The following is a 26,624-nucleotide window of genomic DNA, read 5'->3' as shown; positions in this document are numbered from 1 at the left end:
TTCCCTCTACTTCTAGAAATGTACAGAGCAGAGCTGCATATGGTACTCAGCATGTGGCCACATAATGTTTTATTCTGTTTTCTTCCTAGTAATTTACTTATTTCACTCTGATGATCTCATCTCAGCATTTGCAGAGAGCTTAGCTGTTAGGGGAAGGCATGTGACATGGCACCTTGGCATCACTATCAAGTGTGAGAGGCCTGGCACTGATGGAGGCGAGCATGACATTATTCTACTGCACCAGGGGAGCTAAACAGATTTGTAGTTAGAATCTAGTTAGCAAGGAAGTCATCAGGCAGGATAATAGATTGACCAGGGCTTCACTGGAATATGGGATCAACTGCAACAAGAAATTGGTAGGGAGCTGCAAACCTATCAGAAGAAAGGAAAAAAATCCTTCAAAGCCAAGAACAAAGCAGCACCTGTCGGGAGCTCAGCAATGAGCTAATTGAAGTTTCTCCCTCTCTTCTTCTCCTCTTTGGCTACAGGAGCACCTGCTATCACTTAAAGGCAGCTCTCACTGGCACTTTCTCCTTTGGTTCACATGCACTTGCTCATCCTTTGAGCTTTAATCTTTTGCTATTGATTTCCACCCAGTTAGCTGAAATATTGTCCTGCTCTTTGAGAAAGGCAATCACCTAGACCATGGTATTGCAAATAATATGTACTTTGGAAAACAATGATTGAATTCCCATATTATCTGCTGAAGGGAAAAAAAAAGCGTGGGGAGGGGAGAAGAGAAAAAACCCCAAAAAACCAAACAAAAAAACCCACTGAACCTCTACCCTGACAAAAAGAAAATGTTCTGCAGAGATAAGATCATAGAAATTCATCAAACTGGCTTCTGGGGGGTTGTATGTGTATATATGTTGGTTGGAGTTTTTGGTTTGGTTTTAATTTGCACCATCCTGCGATTAAAACATATTTTCCTGATATAATGGGGCTAACCAACACAGTGAGACTTGTTACTCAGGATTAAAACTATAATTTATGCTCAAGAAATTGCAGATCTTCCCTGAGATAAATTTCAGATAGAGAACAAAAGAGCTAGCTACAGTTTTCCATACATATTTAGTTTGTATCTATGTATATACAAATCTTCTGATAAACTGCCATAAAGCTGCTACCATATGTTTCAATGATCCAGAAGAGAACTATGTGAACATTAGCAATTTTATTCCAAAATAAAATGTATCTATGCCTTATCTGGGTGATCTGAAGAACTTTTAAGGCCATCAATTCATTTTATTATTGTTTCACTAAAACATGTCACTTTTGATAGGAAAAGCTACTGTTAAATATGAGTGCCTCAGATTAGGTATCTAAATTCATAGCTAAAGGTATTTCAGTATACTTAGGCCTGGCTTTTCAGGTGAGTGTTCCCTTTATTTGATACTTCTGTACTGTGAGATCAGTCTTCTCCTGTTTTTCATGGTGGGACATGTGGTGCCCTCTGCTCAGATGTGGACCAGTTGATTTCCCGGGCAAGGACACCAGCATAGCTTTGGATGTTTCTGTTAAAGATAATAGAAAATCAGCTTGAATGAGCAGATTGAGCTCCAGGGAGGAAGAAAAGTCAACTAAACTTCCAAGAGAGGCATATGCAAAAAGGCATTATTAGTAGTAGAAGTGACATCAGTGAGTCCAGTGCCTTCCATAAGCCCCATGTTCACCAGATAATGGGCAGATTTTATGTCAGTATATTGTGGTCTGAAGGCACCATCACTAGGAAATCAGTCATGATGTCTGGGGAGCAAGCAGCCATCATTCCATCCTACTCTTAGGAAATTCATCTGAAGAAGTGAGAGGACAACCAGCCCAGGCTCTTATGTTTCCTCTTTGAGATATTATTCCTCAGTTGCAGCTCACCAGACTCTTTGGCTGTTTCATCTTTCCTGTCTTTATCACAAACTGTTCCTGTTTTGATAACATTTCCCTCTTCCTTGTACCATTTCCTAGCTTTTCTTTTCTAAGTATGTAGTAGTAATGGCTTTTAAAACTTTCTGTAAGGGTGTTAAATCCATTATAACAGCAATTCTATTTTAGTAGCAGTTCACATATAATGGAAAGATATATTAAATTGGAGGCAAGGTTACAATTAAAATCATATAATTATAAAAAACAATATAACATTAAACCCAGTATTATAACTGAACTATTTTAATAAAGGCACTAAATTAATTGGGGGGGGGGGGGGGGAAAGAAAATGAAAAACTGGGATGAAAGAGAAACAATAAGTTTTTTACTGTCACACAAATTTTGTTTCATTTTATTGTATCAATGAAGTATTTCATTGCAACAGATCCATGGTTTTATCATAAATGTAAGCCATAAAACATGTTTCTTGCAGGCAGTGTAATTACTTCACTTCCTTTCCAACAGGAGGAAAGGGCACGTGTGGTACATGGTAGAAGCAGAGTGAATTACGAATGGGGTGGAAATCCTTTCCTGCTTCGCAGAAGGCTATATTTCCTACATTTCCTGTGTAAGAAAAATTGGAACGGAGAGCTGGCCCATGAAGACCTATCTGGGAGAGTGTGTGGCATGAGGAAAAGTGAAGGCAGCATTACCAGGAGTAAAAAAAAAAAAAAAAGGAAGATTAAAAATAGGTCCAGGCAAAGATATCTTGTCTGGAGAGAGGCACATTTCTGGCAAAAAGTATTCTCAGGTCCACACTGGAATGTGGAGTTGTGTTAGACAGCTGCATCTTTATCTGTTTCTTTGGGAGTGAAGAACTTCTCCCCTTGGCACAGGAAAATGTGGACAAAAATCTTTGATTTTTGTATTCACATAAATATTTTCTACCTAGAATGAAGATGTGCTCAACATAAGACAGAGGGTAGCTGGAGAGGATAGGGAAGAGCACTTTATTTGTTTTCAGAATTATTCCAACATGATATTTTAAAATTTTGTAAATGTAACTGAGCGAGAGCACTTAAGTGCTAGGATTTCTGTATCACTTTTGGGTCCCCATTCCTGGGAATCCCAGATAAATTGGGCCTTTGTAAATTTGAACTTGAAGAAAGCTTTTCTGGCTCCCTGATTGCCTGTGCAGTGCTGGAAGCCGAAACACCCACATCCCAGATGTACTCCTAGTGCCCTTATCAACTTCTTTATACTTTTTCATATAACCTCCAGGGACTTTGTTACCTCACAGTTAAGTCAGATTGAATAAAGGCTTCAGGATATATACAATCATACAAATCATCTGTTCACATTTAGTGTTTCTCAGCTCTTAGTAATGACTTCTTGACTTATTTAATAAATAACAGCAATATAAGCAATCACCAATTAATTTAAATGTGAGGATGGCAGTTCTTCTGATATGCTTTATTTTTAATGAACTTTATCCCACCTCAGCCTCTCAATTTTTTTCTTCGGAGTATTTTATAGGCAATACTAGTCCTTTAAAAGCCTAGAAAGCCCAAGAAGCTACTGAAATCTGCAATTGAAATGCAAATGGAAAGCTTCTGGCATATCAAATCAATTTTACTCTTAACAAGAAACGGAAATAGAATGTGACACAGACAGGTCCTGATGCTCTACATAGAGGTAGGGCTTTGTAAATGGCCTGGTGGAAAACAGAAATTCCTGTTTACTGTTGTCACACTTTTAAATCATGCCATTATCAAGTGATAATGTGATACAATTAACAGCCTGCTGTTCAGTTACAGAAGCCACTTTCTTCGAGGTACAAATGTCCCTTAAGATCATAAAACAAGCATTTCCAAGCTCATGGCTGCTGTGTCTGGCTTTATTGTATTTACAACTGCTCCAAACAAATTCACTGAGGGGTAAGTGTCAGATCTGTGTCTCATTGCCCTGTTTTTGCCCCGGTATTAGGATACCTGGGCCAGAGATAACCTCACTGTGCCCGGATTCATTACTAATGCCCAACTTTGATGATCATGTTTCAGTGTTTCATCTAAAGATCATGGAAGTTAATGGAAAGATTCGCTTTGACTTCCGTCCATAATTAAGGTAGAGGAGAGCAGAGAGGATTGACTATTTAGGAACTGAATGATTCATGTAATCAGTAAATAGAGTTAACTTAGCCACAAGCATCATATTCTGAAAAGCTTTTGAGGGAACTTGACTTCCTATCCAAAACTACCCCAGATAGGAAGTTTTGAACCAGACACATTTTTTATGCATTTTGTTTGGTTTTCAAGAACCATTCTATCCAATTTTATTTGAACTAACCTGACTTAAACTCATCTACTATAATTTCATCCAGAGTACAAACACAAAGCTTGACAATGATATAGATTTTCTGATGCTTCCAATCAAAGTGGAGATGATTCACTTCCTGAAAAAAAAAAAAAAAAAGAAAGGTAATTTGTCAAACAAATTTTTTTGATTGTAAAAGTGTCTTCTATTGGATTGATTTAAGAACCAGGAGGTTGTAAGGGTCTTGGCAATCAGGACCACGTGTGGTCAGAGCAGAGTTGATGGAGCTATTGTGACATTTGAAAGCTGTCATGGGGTCAGCCCAGCAAAGTCCTCCAAACTTCTGTTCCTTGACCCTAATTCTACTCAGGTCAGATGTGGTGCTCTTTCCCCGTGAGCCCAAATGAACCCGCTGTCTGAGGTGCAGAGCATCTTCTCTCAGCTCTTGATCAAAACACATCTTGAGTGGCAGGAGGGAGGCCTGCCCTGGTGATTTCAGTGACTTTTGGATCACATTTGGGAATCTTAATTCTGCATTATGCTGAGTACCTTCCACTGTGGTTAACTCAGGTTTACACTTCCCACAAGGAATCTGGAAAGTTCCACAGCTTCTAGGACATCAGTCTCAGAAGGACTTGCAAGGTGTTGCAGAGGAAGGTGTGACTGCACTAGTGGTCACCACATGGCTGACTGACCCATGAAAACACGATATCAGATTGTCAGATTCCCATTCATCCCATTCATTCAGGTTCCCAGTGTGTACTCAGCTGATCAGCATAAGCTGAAATCCTGGCTGTTATCCTGAATCCAGTGACATGAGGCAAAGCTAACATGGCTGCTTTTGTCCGCGTGTGGTTGAATCATTCCTCAGTGCACAGCTAGGCTTTAGATCTGTCATTTGCTTCATTCCCCAAACAGCACAAAAACAATCTTTGTTTATTGCTCCTGCCTCATAATTTATTTATTTTTTTAATTATAAGGTTTAGCTGATATACCAAGTTTATTTGTATAAGTTGCATAAAAGGGTTATGAAGCAGAAAAGTAGAAAGAAGGTATTGAAAAATGTCATTGCTTCAATACTGTTGTATTTTCAATATGAGCAGTATTTTCCCTGTTAAAAGACTGTCTGTGCTGCATATGTTTGTCCCCTCTTAGTACCCCTTCAACAAACTAAATGTCTTGCTGTGGATTAAATGCAATGTCAGATCATGCTGTGTCTCAGCAGAAATATATAAATGAGTGGTTATTTCACTGGAATAAAAAGGATGCATGTTTCTTGGTCATTAGGGAAATACCAGCAAAACTTATATGATATAAAAAAAACAGGAACTGGGTTTGCAAGGCAGTGTTCAATCATTGTGGCCTTGAACAGCAAGTTAAAGTCAGAGAGAGCAGTAAATACGGCCGCAGCTTTTTAACCAGTAGAACCAGAACATGCATCTTGTGCCAAGAAATAATTTAAAGGAGAAGGAATCAATCTCCAAAACATATCTGAAGATAAATAGGGGGAAAAAATATTACTACAAGTAGAGGTTCCAGCCCTTACATATTGACAGCTACAAATGTGATTCTGAAGAGTTTTGGAGATCTGTGCCTATGAGAGAGGATCCATGCATTTTTCTGAGTGTGCTGGCCATCATTCAGCACAGCATCCTGGCACATCTGACTTCACACAGCTTCATGATCTTGGATAGACAGCCAACAGGAGAGAGATTACTTTTTGGATGGTGCAAATTTCTCCCATTCCTAAAACAACTCTTAGCTTAAGTATGTGGGAACAAGAAACATAAAGGCCTCTTTTCCATCCATGAATAGAACCACTAAACTAAGTAAGGGGAGGTCACAGGGAAGAGAGGAGTAAATCAAAATTAGCCTATCAGAACAGCTGACCCACACCTATTCCTGAGTGTACTGTACTTTGATGGAGTTTTAAGTTAGCTCTTCCTCTACAGTTTGGGGACAGGTAGAGGACTTGCACCTTCCTGTCCTAGACAGCACAACACTGTTGAGTTTTGTTTAAAGACAGCATTAATCTTTCAGAACAAAAGACCACCCTTGATAACATTCACATCTCACTCATGAAATCTTGAGATGAAGGTGTGAGAGGAATTTGTCCATAGAAATCGTTTATCCATAGAAAGCAAACTTAAGAACAAACACAGAAGAAAAGTACCTGGAGATATGCTTTGCTGTCACTAGGTTATGGATCTACCCCACAGAACACCAGAATGGCTCAGTTTAACAGCCACCTCTGAAGACCATTCTGTTCAACCCACCCTTCCCAAAGCACAGCCAGGGAGAGCAGGTTTCTCAGGGCCGTGTACAGTCAGGTTTTGAATATCTCCAAGGACAGAGACTGTGCAACCTCTCTCTTCCAATGTTTGACCACCCTCCTAGAAACACAGACCTGAAAACTACCTCCTGAACCATCACATCCGGTTCCCACATCATTTAAGATCCTTCATCATCTGACAAAAAAACAGTTTGGCTTTGTAAAGGTCTGTTTTCATTACCAAGCTATTTCACTACTGATGGCAAGCAATCTTCTTGCTGTTCCAAGCTGAGCATCTTCTTAGCCCATCTAGTCATATGCCAGCACTGCTGGTAGTTTAGGTAGCTCATCCTGCTCTCTGGCGCTTAACTCCATTGTGATGCAGAGTTGCCATGTCCCTCCTCCCTGTCCTTATGTCTGATATCCCTTGCTGCCTTCAGGCCCAATAGACTGCTAGCCTTGGAGCAGTTCAGAGTGAGCTCCACGCTGGCCTGTACATCCTGGCACACAGCTTCATAAAGCTTCATGAATATTGGTGTATGTGGCTTTAGACTTGACTCCCTCCTCACACTCCCTCTTGCCTCCCAGGTCAGGATTAAAACTCATGCAATCCCTGACTGCAAAGTCTAAGGCCTTTGTATGCAGTTAAATTAACATCTTTTGCAAGTCTACTTTGGTTCAAGTGGGTTTTATAAATTTCCTTTCTTTTAATGAAATATTTCCTTTTAACTCCTGGCAGCTCCACCTATGCTGGAACCACTTTGCATTAAGTCTGAATACTGTCACTAAGCATGAATGAAGGCCTTTCACAAAAGAAAAAAATCTGTTTAGATAAACCTCATCAAAAGAAGTAAGTTTGGTTGTAGTTTCATAAGCACACAGAGAGAAGGTAATTATTTCTCTGTCAATACTTGAAAAATCCTGAAGACCTGCAGTGGAATGCAGTGCAAGGTCTGACCATGGAAACAAAGGCAAGGATGCAATAACTGCCAGACACCAGCAAGGGGAGATGAGGCTATTCTAAAGCACTTTCGCACCATTTTCTGACCACTATAGGTCAGGTTTTGCTTGTTGCTTTCCTCCACAGAAATAAAACATATATTTTGCACAGACTCCCTCCTGCACAGACATTTGACAGCAGTTTAATTGCTAACAAGCAATGACAGGATGTTTTGTCTTCTGTATTTCTGGGATCCTGGTTCTCTCTCTGAGTGGGAAAAAAGCTTGTCAGGTCTCATATACAGAGGGTGACAACAGGGACAGTTTCTCCCAATGCATTCCTACCACCCTATGTGTCTGCAGAGAGCTGTTGCTTCTCCCATGTGCTAGAAATGCTCCTAGGGCACACAGTGGGACAATGGGTCCTATATCTGCAATTGTCTCCAAATTGTATGAGGTCTTGGAATAGCGTGTACAGCTGCACACAGCAGTGCAGGGGTGTTCCACAAAGACACTGTCTCTCTACAAAGAGCAGCCCATTTGGACACTCGCCACAACAAAGCAGCGCTGTACTCCTTGGCTCTGCACATCTGTAGCCCAGCCAGGAGTGCAGAAGAGATATGGCAGATCCACAGTCACTTCCCTCAAAGGTGCAAATCGCAGTTCCTCATATGCCTAAGCATGTTCATGAGACAAGCATAAGACAAAAAGGTACCAGACAAAATCTTTGTAACATCTAACTTCTCTGAGTTAAGAACATCAAAACTGTGAACAGACTGTGGGTCAGCCTCCATCCCATCACTGTACACTGATGAGTTAACCACATATAAGAAGGCATCACCTGCTAGTGACACATCATCTCTTTATCTCTGACTGACACTAAGGCACACAGGCCAAAACCTTTTACAGGTTCCGCTCTGTCATTCAACTCTGATAGCACAAAACAAGCATTAACAAACCAGCCATAGACAGGATTGTGACTCCTCCATAGAGTTTATTCAGTGATAGTTGACTAAGGCCTTCAGTATTTTCACTCTCACTGATCACTTGAGATTCTGTAAGCACAGAAAGGCCTGAATGACTAAAGACAATCACATAGGGGGCTGGAACATGGGTCCTCAATAGTTACGTGCTAATAAAAAGAACCATCCCTCATATCAGAATTACACTGCAGAAATACCTAATTCAATGAGAGCTTCCACAATCTTCATTATTTGATCAGCACTGATTGTGTACAATATTGTAACACCAAAAAAAAAAGCAATCAGTCAAGGCTATACCTTTGTTCTCCTGCTGACACTGGTATCATTTAATCTCTTTCTCTCAGTGCTTCCACTGCTCTCATAACAGTAGCATGTAAGCAGCTCATAATCTTGAACATACATGTCATACCACAGTCTAGCGAGGTGTGACAGTATTATTATTCCCTTTGGGAGAGTAAGCATCAAGCAACAAGGTTTTATATTCACACAAACTGTTTAAAGCCTTACCCTATTAGATAACCCCCAGGGATAACACATAAAATGCCATCAGTAAACTGACATCAGTGGGACTTTCTCAATCAGAAGTTAGATGCCTGAATACACTTGTGGTTGTAGAGGGACATGACTTCTCCAGGCCCAAGAGTGAGGTCTCCATGGGAGAAAACAGTCAATCCAGTATCATATTCCAGAAATGTCATGTCCACCAAACCATCCTAGGGGAACAGGGTTAGCAAAATGCTCCAATGTGGCAGTTTCAGGCTATGCTTTTAAAAGTTAGCTGCAGATTTTTGAGCAGAAGAGTGAAGAAGTATAAACAATTCATGGCTGGGTGCAAAAAGGAAAACAAAAATTATTCTAAACAAATTTCATTGGTCAGATGTGAGATGTACCGCTAGCAATATCTCACATCCCACTTCACTCCTTTCTCTCTCTTCTGGCTGTTGAGGCTGCTTTCCACTCTGCTTAGCTAGGAGGACCTTATCAGCCTAACCTTGAGATAAGAGTACTAACTCTAACATCTCTTTCTCTTTTCTTCTAATTAAACAGGGTGGGGAGGGGAGGTGTTAGTGGGGAAGCTGGGCAGTTTTCCCCATTCAGGGGGGTTTCTGTGCTGTGTTCTGATTGTAAATACCTGTATAATATTATAAATACTGTATATTTATACATATTCATTGCATTCCATTGTAGAGTGTAGTTTTGCTTGTAAATATAGCTTCCATTTGCTTTCCCGACTGAGTGAGCTTCTTGTTAATGTGGTGGTAGATTCTAAACCATTACATCCAATGTGAAGAGATGGAGAGGACGTATAGGACTTAAAGTATATTGATGGCACTCAGGGCTTGTGTGAAATATTTGGGGAGCAAAGGAAATCTCAGCAATTTTCACCAAAATTTTAAAAAGTCTCTTCCCATTCTTCCCAGAGTCATGCGCTTGCCATGTTGCAACCTTGATGCCTCACTCTTCTGAGACCATGTGTTTTCAGTCCTGAAGCAATTATCCAGACTAGGCATTGGATGGAGGGAGAGGGGGCAGGGTGCACCACAGGGAGCAGGTTCAGCAAGTCAGGCCTGAAACAGGAGTGTGGTTCCTCATTCCTATAAATGAAAAGCAGCGGGGTACCCATCTAATTGGATATCAGAGCTTCTTTAACCCCCAGTTAAGCACTATTGACATGGTTTGCATAAAGTGGCACTGCAGAGTAGCCTGGTGTCTGTCTCAATTATTTGTATGTCATCCATTATAATAGTAACTGAGAAGCCTCATGATCTTTCATGCATTTGTCCATATGGCAGACAGGTAAAGAGGTTTTATTATGCTCCCTTTTATAGAAAGAAGTATTGAGGATAAAGGAGATTGAGAGCATGTCCCCAGCAACAGATTCAATACGCAGGCAAATTTGTATTTTCTACATCAGAGACTTATAACTATAATTTCAGAGGTGGGATATTTCACTTACTGAAAACCTACCCAGTACTCCAGGTGGAAAATACATTAAGATTTATGCTTGGATGTAATGCCAGTAATGTGAGAAGCATGGAAATACCTTAGCTGGATAGGTGTTCAAAGAGTCTCTGTTCCCACAGGCATGCTATTAGAAAATCCCACACAGGCACAGCCACCAAAATCAGATTAAATCTATTTACACAACCCTCTTCTACTTCTGGCTAAATGGAGACAGTAGTTTGCCCAAGAAGAATTAAAATTTCAGAGTAAACTGGAGAATTGTTCCTAAAACTTCCAAAATATCTGGACACCTACTGCATCTCAGCAAAACTAGACAACTTCCCACCAATTTGCAATTGGTTATGTGAATATTCCTCACTGAAGTATTATGGTGACATTTCTTCTCTTAATGCCTGACTGATTTTGTTGAAGTAGTTGACTATTGTCTTATGCATAAATTTGAGAGTTGAAGGGGGGAAAGAAATGTTAAAGAACTAAATTGATTTCCCATTCAGGCCCCAAAAGCTTTCTGTAGCAACCTTACCTGCTCTCTGAAGAGTCTACAATATGGTGAGAAAAAAACACTGTGTGGGAGTCTTTGTTTGAAATCCAGGCAGCACACCACTGAGTTTTTAAAAAAATCTTATGAGGAACAAAACAGATTATGAATAAGGATAGCAAGGTCCTGGGTGAATATTCCAGGACTATATTTAATCAGTTCTGCATACCTAAGATATAAACAACTCACCAAGCAGGTGCACTTACCGAATCCAACCCTAATTAATTGTATGAATTTTGGATTACTGAAAAACTATGTGTTGTTAATTTAATAAACCTTCATTAATGTTCCAGGTAGCCACAACTGCCACAAGAACCATTACAAATTGACCCTTTTCAAATCCTCGTAATCCTGCACTGGAGAGATATACCTAATTGGACTCATTAAAAATCAACATTGATTGGCTAGACCACTGGGATCCTCAGAAGGGCTGTGGGGTTGAGAAGAATCATTGCGTTCCTGATCTCCAGAACAGTGCACAGTTGTTTGTTGCTTGTGACGTGGCCCACAAAACCAGTAGGAAAACTGCTGACAGCAAGTAGTGCATACAGCAGCAAGGAAGGGTGTGCAGTTGCATTTGGTAAAAGGTCTTAAATATGGAACATTTCCACAGTCAGGTCATGTTCACTTCCACAATGCTGGTGGGGAACATGCACCACAAATAAATATGGTGTTAAGGGAATTAAGGACCTTTGAACCATGATTTACTCTTGTTAAGACTTTGAGGCTGTTTCTCCAGTGCTTTATGTTTTGTAAATCATTAGCACCTGTGTAAAATGAGTGTAGGAAAACATAAGCAAATCAATAGTGTATTACATAGGCATCAGTAATTACACAGCAGTGGGGAATTGGGCCTTGGGACTTTTCAATTACTTTCTGTTGCAAATGATGTTTAGACACCATTTGGGAAATCATGCTTCAGTCAAACTATACGTATTTTGCTCAGTGTGGATCAGTATTATGGAGGCAGTCTATGGAGGCAGTCAAATAATATGGATCTTTCTGGGCTTAAAAAGATCCATCAGTTTCCAAATCTCCATTTCTGGGTCCAAGGGGAAAAAAGAAAAATTCAAGGCTTATTACACAGCTTGAACATCATCTGGCTGGAACACTCATGTCCAGGGCTCAGACATTGCCCAGACATCTAATTCAATTAACACTTTTCAGTGTGTCCTTTGCCTGCATTTAATGTCAGTCTCCAAAATTTTCATCCATAAAATGTGTAAGCTTATTTAATTTTTCTGTATTCCAGAACTACACAGACATATGTACACATTAATGACATCTGAAAAATGCACTGCATGTCAGGGGAGTTCTGGTAGTAGTCTACATAAGTATACCTAATGTACAAAAAAATGGGCAACAGTGTGACCTAGTGTAGACCTTTCAGAGATGCAACAGATAAGTTGAATTATCTCCCAGTTGCCATGATCAGTGAGAGCACACACAAGCAGTTACTCTGGACCTGCTGGTGTGCAGTCACTTGCACAGCTGCCAGAGTTGCATGGCTTTGTCTGAGCCCCTTGCTTCATCTATTGCCTTTATTTCTTCTACACCAAAAACCTCTTGGGTGGCTAGGAGAAACAGGAGGTTCTCCCAGTTTGTTCTTACACTGTTGGTTGGTGTTTTTTTTATGGATGCATTGCAGTCTGGATGCATATAGCAGCTCTGCTTCCTCCAGGACAGAGGGCAAACACTTCTGAACAGGCTGCAATGGAAGCCTGAGAAGCACTTCATGTTTCATTGCAGCTTGAATGCAGCAAAGAAGTGGAAATGTCAAAAAGGATTAGTGTGTCAGCGGTTTAAATGATTGTGGCATGAAGGGACTGAGGGCTGCCAAACCCAAAATAACAAGAAAGTGTCTCTGAAGGCACTCCTGATGCATCATTTTGACAGATGTGCAGCTCCTCATTAACTGTAAGTAACAGGGGACAGTGGGCTCTTCTGCAATGACCTTCCTGGCCTGGGACTGGGAGTAGATTTGGGGTGACTGAGCAAAAATTGTATTCAAAACCAGATGTCTTGATCAAATAAGAGAAGTTTCTGGAAGTCTGCATCTGTACCATTGCAAGCAAAAGGAAAGGGACTGAACTTGCAAATAACACATCTGCAGCTTTAGAACTTAGCAGGACTCAGGCAGAGTAGATGGGTCCCTGTCAAGTCCTGAATGCCTGCCAGGATAACTTACACTGTTCAGACAAGCACACTGTGGGACTCTGAAAAGGAAATTGGGGGGGAACCAAAAAAACAAGAAAGGAAAAAAAAAAAAAGATAGTAGTTTGCCACTACTGTAACTTGTGTTTTTGCATTATTTCTTTGGAGCTGGTTTCCTGACAAAACCAGAGTGGAACCACTATGTTAGATGTGAAGCATAGCCTGTGCAGCACTTGGACTGCCTGCTGCTCCATATTTATTAATTGAGAAATCCTTGGGCAAATTGCCACTCAAGTCACAACATTGTTGATAAATTTGGCAGTTGCTGGTACTCCAGCAGCATGCAAAGAAGCTGAACGAGACAGATTACACTGTGCAGCTATATCTGCAGAAGGTTGATTATATGGTTTGCTTCCTAATTAAACATCTAAGCATCCATTTACTGAGGAAAGCAGTGTTGTGTGGAATAAGAGAGTCAATGTGAAAATCCCTGCACCATAAAGATACTGTACTGGTCAAATCCTCTCCAAAAAGCTGGTTGGAGCTCACATGCAGTTTGACATAATTAATAAATCCTAAACCTTGTCACTCTTTCATAAACAAGAGTGAATGAAATCAGATATGAAAGAATAAGTAAAATCAGCTTCTGTCTCAGCTTCTGCTGTGATCACAAGCAGGAGATGCCACAGCATCATGTCTGCTGGCATCATCACAGTGACTGCTCAGAAAGCAGTAAAGGGACTTTCTGAAATGATGCCTTAGTGGAACAGAACTCTCCACTCTAGTAATTACTCCAGTTACTCCTGAAAGATTTCATGTGAGAGACTCATCACTTAGAGGAGAGGCAAGTGGGAGGGAGAGGGTTTCTTTTGAAATGTCTTTATTCTTGTTCCCTCACTACCTTGTCTCTCCCTGACACTGAATCAGACATTTACAAGCATAACCAAGCACAGAAATTACCATACAGGCTCAGCAGGATATCTGGGAATCATTTTCCCCATCACAGCTACACATTAGGTCTCATCCTGATTTCTTGCATTTAATAACATTTTTTTGGGTGTGAATAATTAAAATCCAAAATAAAATGGCAAGACAGGTTTTTCTGTGGAGGAGCTGTGGAAACTGAAAAATGTTGCCATGAGAATAAATGACTATAAACTAGACATCAGTAACTTTAAACATGATGATTAGAGGAACAGAAAGTCTGGAAAAGGTTTCTGATGGATGCTGGGGGCTGGGAGTTACTAGGGCATTGTTTGTGTGAAAGCTTCCCAATTTAGAAATGAAATTGTGTGGTATGATTGGATTTAATGCCTAGTGCATTCTTTTGTTTCTTGGTCCATCATTCAGCAGATCTCCAAATTAATTTTGTCATTGTTGGTTTTAAGGACTGTCATTTTGAAACAATACACTCTCCATAAGCACTGTTAATATCCTGTCCCATCAAAAGGTACCAGGAAAAAATGTCACCAAAAAGTTTGAAAATAAGAACCAAAACAACCTTTTATTCCATTTTCATCTTGCTTGGGTGGACTTCTGCTTTGCCATTATTGTTGTTGTGATTTAGCTCACCTAAGTCACTTACACAAGCATAGTACAGCTGATGGAAGTGGAGTGAAGCGTTAATGGACGGAAAGGCTGAGCAGGACTAACACCCCTAAGAGAGATCCTACAACTTAGGGCAGATATACAATGGAAGTAGTTCGGGATTCAAGGGACAACTGGATGAAGGAAGTAGGTCCCAAAGGTTAAGGAGAAAAACTATTTTCCTATGCCTTAAATCCCATTGGTTGCCAAATATACCAGAAAAGTCTCGAACCACTAAAACAAACCAAACAAACAAACAAACAAACAAACAAAAACCCAACAAAGTATTAAAAAGACCCATAATCCCAGAATATACTTCACAAAACCTCTAACTACATGATGACTTTTTCTTGGGTAGCAGCTGCTTTGTTTGCCTCTTAGCCCATGTTAAAACCAGAAAGAATGTCTTAGCAGGCTGCTTCTGCAGACTGTCATCCTCCACAGAGGCCATCAAGAGGTCAGGTACTCACAATATTCAAGTCCATATTTTAGCTGTGCATTTAAAACCCATTTTTTGTCATTGTCTTACTGAGATCATACTTCTTCCAGTCTGGACTAGAAACAGAAAATTTGCACATGCAACCTTAAGAGTAGGCTAGTAGCATCCTCTGACAGACAATGCTACCTTTAACTACAAAGACTGGCTTCTCCATTACACCTTTTTCAGTTGCATCATTATTCAACTTTGTGATCATACTCAAGTTCATGCTTGGATAAGTTTGCCTAAATTAGCACCTTCTGTTGCATTTAACAGAGCTATTTTCTTTTGTAGCTGAGGCCAGATGAGGATCTACTGAATTGTTTCTCAGAAGTCCACCTCTTGCTTAAAATGTACAATCTAAGCTCCATTTTCCACATAGCTTTTTGTTAGAAAAAGGGCCACCATATAAACACAGCTCATCATTACAGTGTCTGTGGTACAACAGATGGTATTTGTAAAATTAAAGGGAGGATATAAGCACCAAAGGATTAGGACAAGGCACAATAAATACATGGGAAATGCATGGAATTTAGCTCCAAATTTAGTGCTGAGAAGAATCTGTTGCACATCAGAGATGAAAAGAAATGACAAAAATAATGAAACTAATTTCATGGTGCTGAACTGTTAAATATTATTACCCTACCAGGACCCCAAATAAAATAATAGTAAGAGCTGACTATATGTAGTTTTCTGTAAATGAAAAGCATATGGTTTAAAGGAAACCATAGTCACTTAAAGTCATGGAGTTTATGTAAATAAAGAAAACAGATAGAATCGAGTCTTAAGAGAACATTTCTCTAAGAATAAAGCAAGATGCAAATGGTTCAGTAATTCCCAAGGAGCTGGTTGGGGCTGATTGTGCTATTTAAGCAATGTTTCTCGTAGGTTACTAATGTGAGCAAGAGTCTGCCTGCTGCATTTTAGATTGCAAGTCACTGCCAGCCCATTGTTTTATGTTAGTCCCCCACTGAATAGATATATTTATTCATAAATAGATGGCTGTTCAGTGAGTCTCCCTCTGCTTCATGGAACTCACTAAACAGTATATTCCTTTAGTCAACTTGCACCAAATGTGCCTGGTACAACCTTCTGTGAGCTTCATTTGGGGGTGACAAAAGTGTTTCACTGTTGACCTGTGAAGCCTGAAAGTGGGTCAAAAATCAGTCACTAAAGTTTGCACTAGGTCACCAAACCTCTGTCAAAAGCAAAGGGACTACAAGGTGTTTGATGAAACAGGAGCAGTAACACTCCAGCTTGTGATAGGCTCCTTTCCAGGTTGAGGGCTGTGGTTAAAAACAGCCCTTGAGGCAGGACTCATTTTTCTATTTGCTGGTGTCGTAGGAATAACACCAACACAGTCTAAAACTAACTGCATGACGTAAAATGCTGTTATATGAGGTAATTTCCCACACTACAGGTCTCACTGATTTTATTTTTTCAAAAACAACAGGAAACTTTCAGAAAATTAGCATTCCCAGTGAAGGAATGGGTGTGTGGCAGAGGTGCCCTGGGGGGTCTCCACAAATGCCATTGGAGCTAAATGTATTTAAGCCAGCAACAAATGACCTATGTGATGTTAGTGTTATAGGTAACAACAGTGTCAATGAAGCAGAGACATTGGAGTGGGAGGTCTGACCGCAGTTTCCCTCTGTGCGAGGGCAGTGAGCATAGTGGTGACCACACAGACTAAGGAATGCCAGGACACCCAAGCATGAAAGGGCACCTCTCCATTGCATAACTCAGAAAGCAAAAGGATAAAGCCAAGAAGGAGGGTCCATCCCTCTTTTAATAACAAGCATTCTAGCTGTTCTGAAGACTGGAAGGTGACAAAGCAATTTTAGTAGTGACAGGATGCTGCAAATGATGTTTACAGTGCTGTGACGCTTTATCCAAACGTGAAAATTTCATCATGCAACACTACCCTCAGCCATGGGATCATCCCAGGAGAAAAAGTTCAGATTAAGAACCTCACATCCTGTGGTCAAAAAAATAGTGATATCACAGGACTGCAAACACTCAGGATTACTTTGTATTTTTATTCTCTTTCACTCATGTCTTGTGTTTGAACAAGAGTTGAAGGCTTTGTAAGATGAAGATTCCAAAATACAGTGAATTTCTGAGCAGGGTTATTACCTTTGTTGCCTGGAGCAAAAGCACCCCTTGGGATGTTTGACAGGATATAATGTCTGATTTGATGATGGAAACAAAAGAAGTCCTCTCCATGGCAGATTTACTCTCTTGAATTTACTAATAATGCATTCTTCTCCAATAAATCAAAATTCCTCTTCACCCACTCAGTTGCCTGTTCTGCACACTGCTGACATACATGGAAATGCAAACCTCTCATAAAAGTAAAAGAAACTGTAAATTATGTTCTGATAAACAAAGAGAGACTTCAGAAGAGGGGAAAGAGCCTTTAAATTTTACTCTCTGAAACACAGCTACAGAGAGAGATTGAAGAAGACATAAAGAGGTGCTGATACAGGGCATACAGCTCACCTGGGTAGTTCTGCACTGAGACTTTGATACAGGGATTAGTTTGCACTTTGTTAAATTCTGCTTGCCTTTGTCCTTGAAACTCAACAAACTCACCATAGAGAACTTGCATTCAGTGCAAGGTCACCCTGGAGAGGTGTCTCCCTCTTATTCTTCCAGGCAATACATATTAAAATGTAGTTCTGGCCTTTGGGAAGGAAGGGGGGATGGGGAGTGGGGGGTGTAGGGAAACAGCTTTCTCTGAGCATAGGATAGGTTTGATCCAGCTGGCTGGGTGGAGGCATCTGCATCAGAAACAGTCCTTCATGCTACAGAGAGAGGAACAGTTATATATAGGATAGGACTTATCTGCTGAATATGTAGACATTTAAATTAGGGCTGAGGACTGCCCCAAAAAGCACTTGTTTGTCTGCCTTGACTGTAGTAGGAGCCTTGGGTGAGGTACTGAGGGCAGCAAAGGTCAGAGCAGACGAATCCTGACTTTGCTGTTAGTGGGGGGAGGAAAAAAAAAACACAAAACACCACCACACTTTTGGGATGGGGGAAATTAAAGTATTTATGCTTTTATTCCATCCAGATGAGCATAGATTTGCTCTCCATTTTTGCCACTTTGCTAACACAAGAGGAGTTGAAATGAAACTGGAACTTTTGCTGCTTTTACAGAGTAGGCGGGTGAGCATGGAAAGAGCAGGAGAGGGAGGGAGAAGCTACATTTACAGCACAATAATCCATGTGTGAGAAGGATGGTGAGGAATAAAACAGAAGAACTGGTCCATGCCCAGCTGCCTGTGTGGCAGAGCACTTGAGCCCCCACAGCCTCCTCTTCCCAAGACAGCCAAATCCAATGTGAATGCAGCAATGAAGCCATAGATACTGACTCCTTATGTTAGTCCGGTCAGGCACTGGAACAAGCTGCCCAGGGAAGTGGTGGAGTTGCTATCCATGGAGGTATTCAAAAAGCATGTAATCATGGTACTTCAGGACATGGTTCAGTGGTCATGATAGTGTTGGGTTGACAGTTGGACTTGATGGTCCTAAAAGTCTTTTCCAACCTTGAAGATTGTATGATACTATCCAGTCGCACACAAAGGGAGGACTGAGTTCATGTGTCTTCTGAGCCACACAAAGCTCACATATCTGATCTGAAACAGCTACCACAGTACCCCTGAGAAAGCTTGTCAGGGGCCTATTAGGTCATCTGGCTTAGAGCTCTTAGGATGGATAACTGCTCTCTATGGCCCCCTGCAGCTCTCCTGACTGCTTACTCACTTCATTTATTAAGGAGGTTAAATTTCTCCTAACAAAACTCAGCAAAATTCTAAGAGCACTTTGAATCCACCTGGTCATTCAAAACCAATTGAGGGCAAATTTAGCTCCCTCAACCCATAACATGGCTATCTTTGCTTGGAAGGAAAACTCACTGTTCCTTCCTCTCATTCCAGCCCTCACAGGAAGCCTGGGAGGTGACCAGGGCCATCCAGTGCTCAGTGAGGGGTTTCTGGAGTTGGAAGTCCAGACAAACAGTACAGATTGGAGAAAACCAGACTGTGCTAATTTATCCAGGGGACTTGTCTCTCTCTAAATCAGTAGTCTGTACAGTCAGCTGCAGCCTGCCTGCCTATTCATATATATCAAAGCAATCAAATATATATCAAATCAATCACATGAAATGTTGACAGAAGAGCTGAGTTTCATGCACTAATTCAATAAGCAGCCCAAGTGAAGGAATGTCAAATTAAAGTGTCTCCTTCCTCCCTTTCACCTAGTTCCCCCGTTCCAGCAGCAAACTGGAACAAAGCCAGGCTCCCATAACACAGGGCAGAGTGTATAAAAGCCAAGGTGATATATGGACCCAGGCTGCAGGCCAGGCATAGCCAAAATACAAAATCCCCATCCCTGCATCCACTTGCTGTGTGTGGGCAAGAAGCTGTTGTGTGTGACAGATGAGAGCTGCAAAGCTGGCAGGTCAATGCTGTGGTGAGGGTCAGTGCTATTTTGATGTCTGCAAGTTGCTCTATTTATAGTGTTGGGAAGGCTGGAAGCTGCCAGATTTGATACAGGAATAATGTAGCATGGGAGCTCAGGAGTAAAGATAGATACTTGTTGCTTTGTTCTTAGTTGTTTAATTCAGGGACAAAGCCTTTGAGGATGGAAAAAATAACTTTAAGGTTATAATTGAGTCTCAGGAATTCTGAACATATTATATAATTAGACATGAAAAAAAGAAAAAATCAGGGCAGCCTTATGTTTATTGCACTGGCTCCATCCCCCGTGCTTTTCGCACTGTGGTTTTTCAGCTGAGCTTCAGCCAGTTGACTGGGCTGATAAATAATCCTTCACCAGGATAAACAGTTGAGGAGGCCCTGTAGCTCAGTCAAGCACAGTGTCTTTGGTGGCTGTTGCTCTTTGAGAGCAGTCAGGAAAGTACATGGCCTTACACATATTGTGATATTCCTCTCTGTTACCTGCTTCATATTCTGCTCTGCCTCACTGTAAAACTTTTCACAGGTTGATCTTTGATATTACAGGATTTATAGCAACATTTCCCATAGCTTTTATGCCCTGACTATTCTTGCTGTGCTCTCTCTGGATAGCTGCGAGCATCACTGCCTGCAGAAGCGTTTGGTTAAAGCATCTTGGAGCAGTCACCTGTCCTCGGTAGGGGAGGATTTTGTAGGAGGTGGGATGAGCAATCAGTTGACCCCAGAACTCAGCTCTGCTGCTGGATTGTTGAATGGTTTTTGGTGAGTCACTTTGCAACCTGGGGTCTCAGTTTCCCCTGTTGACAAATGGGAAAAGCAGCACAGAGCCAGATGGGTGAAACACTCCTGGAGCCTTTTATGAATGCAGCAATCAAAAATGGGAAATTAATCCCTTGATATCACTAACAATCCACCTCCTGCCTGCACTAGATTTCCCTGTACCTTACTACTCCAGGGTGGCTCTACCTGCTATAGAGATCCACATGCTCCACCTTCCACCTTTCCTGTGCTTCAGCTTCTTTATTAAGAAGCTTAGTGAGGCACATTACCTTCATTTCCTCTCTTCTTCTTACCCCAGAAATTCCTTTTCTTGATTACTGGCTACTGTTCTCACGTTAGGCAGCCTGGCATGCTCTCTACAAATTACTCCTGACCACCACGGTGCTCAGGGCACTGCCTGCTCCTCCTGGAAGCTGTGAGCCAAGAAATACCAAAGGGCTAGCTAGACCATCAGGGCATCAAGTGTCAAACTCAGTCAGTGATTTTACCCCAGCTATTCTTTCCTAGGAGAGAGGGTGTTTATTCCTCTTTTTTTTTTTTTTTACAGTTATGCAAACATTCACATCATGCATTGTGATGATTTATTTTTGTTTTTAAATTTGATCAGTTGGAAAGAGCTGGGAACCAGTATCTGGTGTAATGACAGAGCACTGGAGAAGCATTAAAGACACATTTTGATCTATTTACGCAAAAACTATTCCTCGCGCAGAAATCAATCACCTATAATCAGAGACATTCTAAACAAAATACTGTAAATACAACTAAAATCAAACATACTGATACACTTTAATCTTATTCAAGACTAGGTTTAGCCAAATCCAGGCCAAATTTATCCCAGATGTTACTCCAATAACAGCAGTAAACATTGTACCAGAGAGGAACTCGATCCATTTTCTCTTCCTTGCTGACAAACGATTTACAGAAACTGCAAAACTGCTGATGCAAGCACCAGTACAAGAGAGGGTGCAAATGCACAGCAGTCCCCTTTTAATGGTCACCACAGCTACTGTGCTTTGTTCCACTCTATGTACAAATTATTAAACATATTGACCATAGGTTCAAGTTTTGAAATCAAGAAGACAAAGAATCCATTTTTATTACTTTATTAACCTTCTCTGTTTAACTAGGTAATAAAATTACTCAGCCATGTAGCAAAATCTCAATTAAAATTTGCCTTAGCTCCAGGAGCCTCACAGGCAAATGCTCCAGTGGTTATCTAAGTTGGTTTCCCAGTAAAACCTTTGCTCCATTATCAGATTCTGTTATGCAGCACATAGATCCCTGCTTTACAGCCAGCATCATTTCAGGAGACAGTTTGAAAGCTTTCGGGCTCTCCCAGTGATTGCTTTGCTTTTCTTTCACAGCAATTACAGTCCCTTCATTTAATTTCAATGGAAACTTTAGTGTTTTAGACCTTGCCTATGTAGCTGAATGCTCATCTCTGGATCTTATTTCCAGTCCTCAGGAGGACTGGTTTTGATGACCTAGTCTGATTACAGCATCTTTGACAGCTTTAAAGGAATTTGCTCAGGGGAAGGAGACAGCTGCTGCTCTGATGAAGGATTTTTCTGAGCAGGCCTCCCAGGCTAGACATGTCAGTATGAGATGCTGCCTACATTTTTCATCGTGACCAACAGGTATGTCTGAAAAAGCTTTTGTGTTCTTGCCTGCATAGGTCAGTGTGGAGAGAACCTCTATCGTAAAACTGCTTGACCTGCTTCTGTCAAAATGCTGTGACTTCTTGGCTTCCTTTCACTTACACTGTATATTCAGCCTCTCTGGAAACTGTGGACCAAATCTTTAGTCTGGTGTAAACTGGCAATGATCCATGAGTGTACACAAACTTTAGGGCAGGAGCTGGCTCTTTACCAGTATCTTTACCAGCTCTTACACAGCCCTGGTCTTAAATAAGACTTTTGAAAATTAACATATTATTTATGATCAATAGTAACTATTAGTAGAAGCTGCAATAAAATCTCTTAGCAGACCTTTTAGGACTGAATCAGTATAAAAGCAATAAGCTCCTGTTCCTCAGGATCCTGTTTTGCCATTAATGTTGAAAACACAATAGACAATATTTTGGATCCCAAACAACCCACCTTAACTCCAGAAAAGTCATCTGACCTGCTTAATGTGTGAATCAGGAAAGCTCTATATTCTGTTCCTAATGCCATTCACAAGCACAGGAATTAACCTCCATTTTGCTCATATAAAGCATGTATAGTGAATGGGTCATTATTCAGGCAGGAATTTTTTGGCAAGTAACTGAATTTACAAAATTCCATATATGCTTCAGGAAACAGCTATTTTACTTCTGGGAGGGGTTTGGTTTCACATGCCTGGGGCCAGAGCTACTACTGAATTGACTGTTGGGAACCCAAGATATTTTCAGGCTTGGTTTTGTAAAAGAAACTCCTGTGTAAACAGATGGCTTGAAGGACTGAGAACTGCTTGGTACACTGATGTAGTAGCTTCTTCTCTCCAAGGCCAATACTCGTTTACCACTACACAGTGTCTCAAAATTCAACTCAGAATTGACAAGTAGGGGTGAAAACTGTCAGTGCTATCTGCTCCAAATTCTCCAAATTACCCTTCTTTTTCCTAATCTATATTGTTTATTTATTTTGCACACCCCTGGAATAAAGCAAGCAGTGCCATTTGGCTGCCTTGCAGGTGTTTGATTTCTATTTGGTAAAAGCAAAGAAGCAGCAGGTGTCCTTTATGAAACAGCAATGAGGAGCACAGAACAGACCGTGTCAAATTCATGCAAATCCACCAGCCTTGATTAACCTGGCACTTACCCGGTCTTCTCCAATACTAATGCGGGTTCACACCAGCTCCTATGGATCAGTTTGAGGAAATCTTTCCTTCTACTCTCACATGTGGTTTTTTGTACAAACTTTAACCAAGGGACAGTTTTTGCATTCAAGAAAACCATGCAGGCTTCAGGAAAACACACCTTTCTCAATATACCCATCTATCCGAAACAGAAGAGACACCCAACACTCAAACCAGCCGTAACTCTCTGTTAGTAGGTTGTGCATTTGCTGCCACCATGACAAGTACCAGGTAAATAACCCAGCATGACCTGAAGGAACCCAAGCAGGAGAAGCAGGTGATGATTAGGCTGGCTACCAGGCTTAGGAACAGGAAGCAGGAGGTGTTGTGCAAAGATGTGAGGAAAATTAATTTTAAAAGAAAAGTGTGAAGCAGACAGAAACCTTCACTTGAGTACTGCAAGCAAAGTGTATTACCCAGAAGATTATAATGTGTATCAATGCACTGGGAGTGCCAAAGCTGGAAAATCACCAGTTATAATAAGCTAGTGGTATTAGACCAGACAGTGGGAATGTGCAAATGAAATTACCTGAACTTTTGGGAGAAGCCAGCAGAGCCACAGCTCAAGAGAGCAAAGTGCTGGCCTTCCAATCAGTTGGTGCCTCTCACAGTAACATTAGCCACAGAAAAATAGAAATTATTCCACTGGTCAGATAAAAAAATCTGATATCTGTGTTTTGAGATCAACACTATTTTTCCTTAGTCTTTGTGTTACATATTACTTCACTTAACTGAAGAGAAAATGCCATTACACATGCATTAACAAATTTCCATTCTTTAGGAGTAAAAGCTGAAAGATAGCTTGACCCTAAGTGCCCTAACAGAAATCAGTTTTGCTCTTTTAATGGAGATCTACATTCCCATAGATGTGAGCAGCAGAGGTGAAATCCGGCCTGGGCTTCACTTGCAGAACTATCATTAGAGTCAGTGGTATCCCTGACTGTGGAGTGGGAAGCAGCCAGGGGTCTTTTTACTTTCTTCTAGAACTGTTGGACACACAGCCCACCCTCCCACCCCCCTCAACAAACAAAACAAAACAAAACAATAAAAGAGAGAGACTTATAACCAAAATACATCAAATAGAAGGCAACTTTTCTGTAAAGATGTCTTATAGCATCCTTTGTTAATAGCATTTTTACTTGGGTTATCAAATGTGTCCATCAAAGAACCTAATATTATGTCCCAACTCTGGCACTATCTATGCAGAAGGGACAAAGCTTGCCAAACCCAGGAGTGTCAGAAAAAGGTGTTTCAGTTCTACAACGTCAAGGGAATCACAGAAGCAGGAAATGTCATCTTCTGGGAAGAAGCAGTGATGATGTCACCTTTCCATAATCTTCACTTTAGAGCTGGAAAGAGTATTTTTTTCCAGTGTGTCCCAAAAGGGATCTAATTATTTCCCAGCTATCTAACACACAGTGGGAAATACTAACATTAAGCAGAGAGGAAAAGAGCACTCCAGACTCAATACTTCTCAAAGAAATGCCTAGTAGAGCAGGTATAATGCATGAAAGAGGAATGCAAGACACTGAACCAGCTTTTTGTACCCAGAAGTTTAGCCTCCAGGGAACAGCCATGTAGCCAGAATCACAAGACAGACCAAGAGCTCAACTTCAGTTCTCCTCCCTTCAGACACTATTAATTCTCCATAGCTGGCTGGTGAATCTTATTCCTTGCCTTTGCATTTGTCTAGTCTTAAAAGAAAAGGCAATGTAATTTCCATTGTTTCATTGAGGAGACTGATTGAAAGGCTCATACATTTGGGATGATGAAAAATACACAGATGAAAATGCTTCACATCAGAAAAAGTGCATTTGTTGATGTGGGGATGATTCTGACCAAGATATTCTTTCAAGCAGAAAGATTTCCTGATGCTGGACCAAATTTCTGATAAGAATGAATGAGAAAGAGGAGAAAAAAAGAGAGGGATATAACTGTTACAAGGTAGGTGGTAACAAGTCACCTCCTAGTGGAATTGCATTTTAAGGATCTGATCAAACCAGTGGGGTATCAGAGATGGACCCTAATTCCACACTCACCAGTAAAAGCTCATCCTGTCAACTACCCCATTGTAAGACACAAATTGTCTGGGCATGAGCATGGCCCTCTGACACTCCTGCAGTCATGCCCAAGGATGCACTGCTTTGGAACAAAAACATAAATCTTCATCTTGCCTGTGCAAAACATAACCAGGCTGAGTTATCTGTATATCCTTATGTCCACAAACATTCTTTGATATGTTGCCTGAATTTTCCCTTGCTTAATTTCCTTGCCTCAGCTTAAATAGAGATGCAATTGAATGTAGGCTCCAGAAACACTTGGCCAGTTTTGGAAATTGTACCAATTACTCTTTTTAAACCTACTTCTTTTACTCTGAAAACACCAGCCTCCAGGGCTAGGAGAGGTGGAGGAGAGAGACTTACATACTAATTACAAGAAATTAAATCCAGAACAAATATCGACATTAAGAGACTTAACATTAATGTAAAGTAGCTGCCAAGGACAGAGGGATTTGCCACTTGCTTTTTATATTATTCATCATCCAATACCACCATCCAAACTCTTTCCAAGTCATGTATATTTTACTCATTTGGGCTTTTATGCTTTGGTTTGCTTTTTTCCATTTTTCTGTTCTTCTTTCATGTCACTAATCTAACCTAATCCCCTTCCAAGGTGACACTGCAAATGGAACTCAAGAGTATTTACATCAGTGCCTTCAAATCATTTTATGTAGTGATGCCCGCATCTAGGTGCATTATTATTCCCTTGGCTTCCTCTTTTCCTGTTGCTGTCAGGACCTGCTGCCCTTCTCAGAACCAGTTTGGCATTAACAGCTACCAGGTTTCTAAAGTCCATTAAGGACAGAAAGTGGCTTACAGAAGTCAACAGGAGCTTTTTGATATCTGGGATTTAGACAAGACTTCTAATCCCCTTTTTAGGCTATACCCTGCAGACTTTCTAGCCTGAATTCTACTCAGGCCAAAACCTGGGGAAATGGGGAATAGTTATAGAAAGCCACAGTCAACACAACAAAGACTGCAAAACGATTACTGCTAAAATGGAACTCCTGAAGATAATTCCACTTTCACTGTTCCTAAGGGGTATCATTTTCACGCCTTTTTCGCTTCCCTTTTTCTTTCATGCCTGCTCAGCCATCCTTCTGTTGGCAGTAGATTCATCCTTCTCATTCATTCATTCATCTCATGGACAAGGAGAGCTCTGACATCAACAGCAACTTTAAGCAGAGGCTCCAGTTACGCTTTGCTTGTTTGTTTGTTTGCTTGCTTGCTTTGGTTTGTTAGTTTGCTTGCTTGCTTTGGTTTGTTTGTTCCTAAAACATGATGAGCGTGTTTTAGAATGAACTCATTCCAGGCCAGTCCATCGCCTACACGCCAGTCAACAGGACTGGCTGATATAGCATCAATGAGCCAACAGCATA

Source organism: Dryobates pubescens, chromosome 5 (genome assembly GCF_014839835.1).
Source record: "Dryobates pubescens isolate bDryPub1 chromosome 5, bDryPub1.pri, whole genome shotgun sequence".
NCBI classification, from domain to species: Eukaryota; Metazoa; Chordata; class Aves; order Piciformes; family Picidae; genus Dryobates; species Dryobates pubescens.
This window is presented reverse-complemented; position numbering follows the sequence as displayed.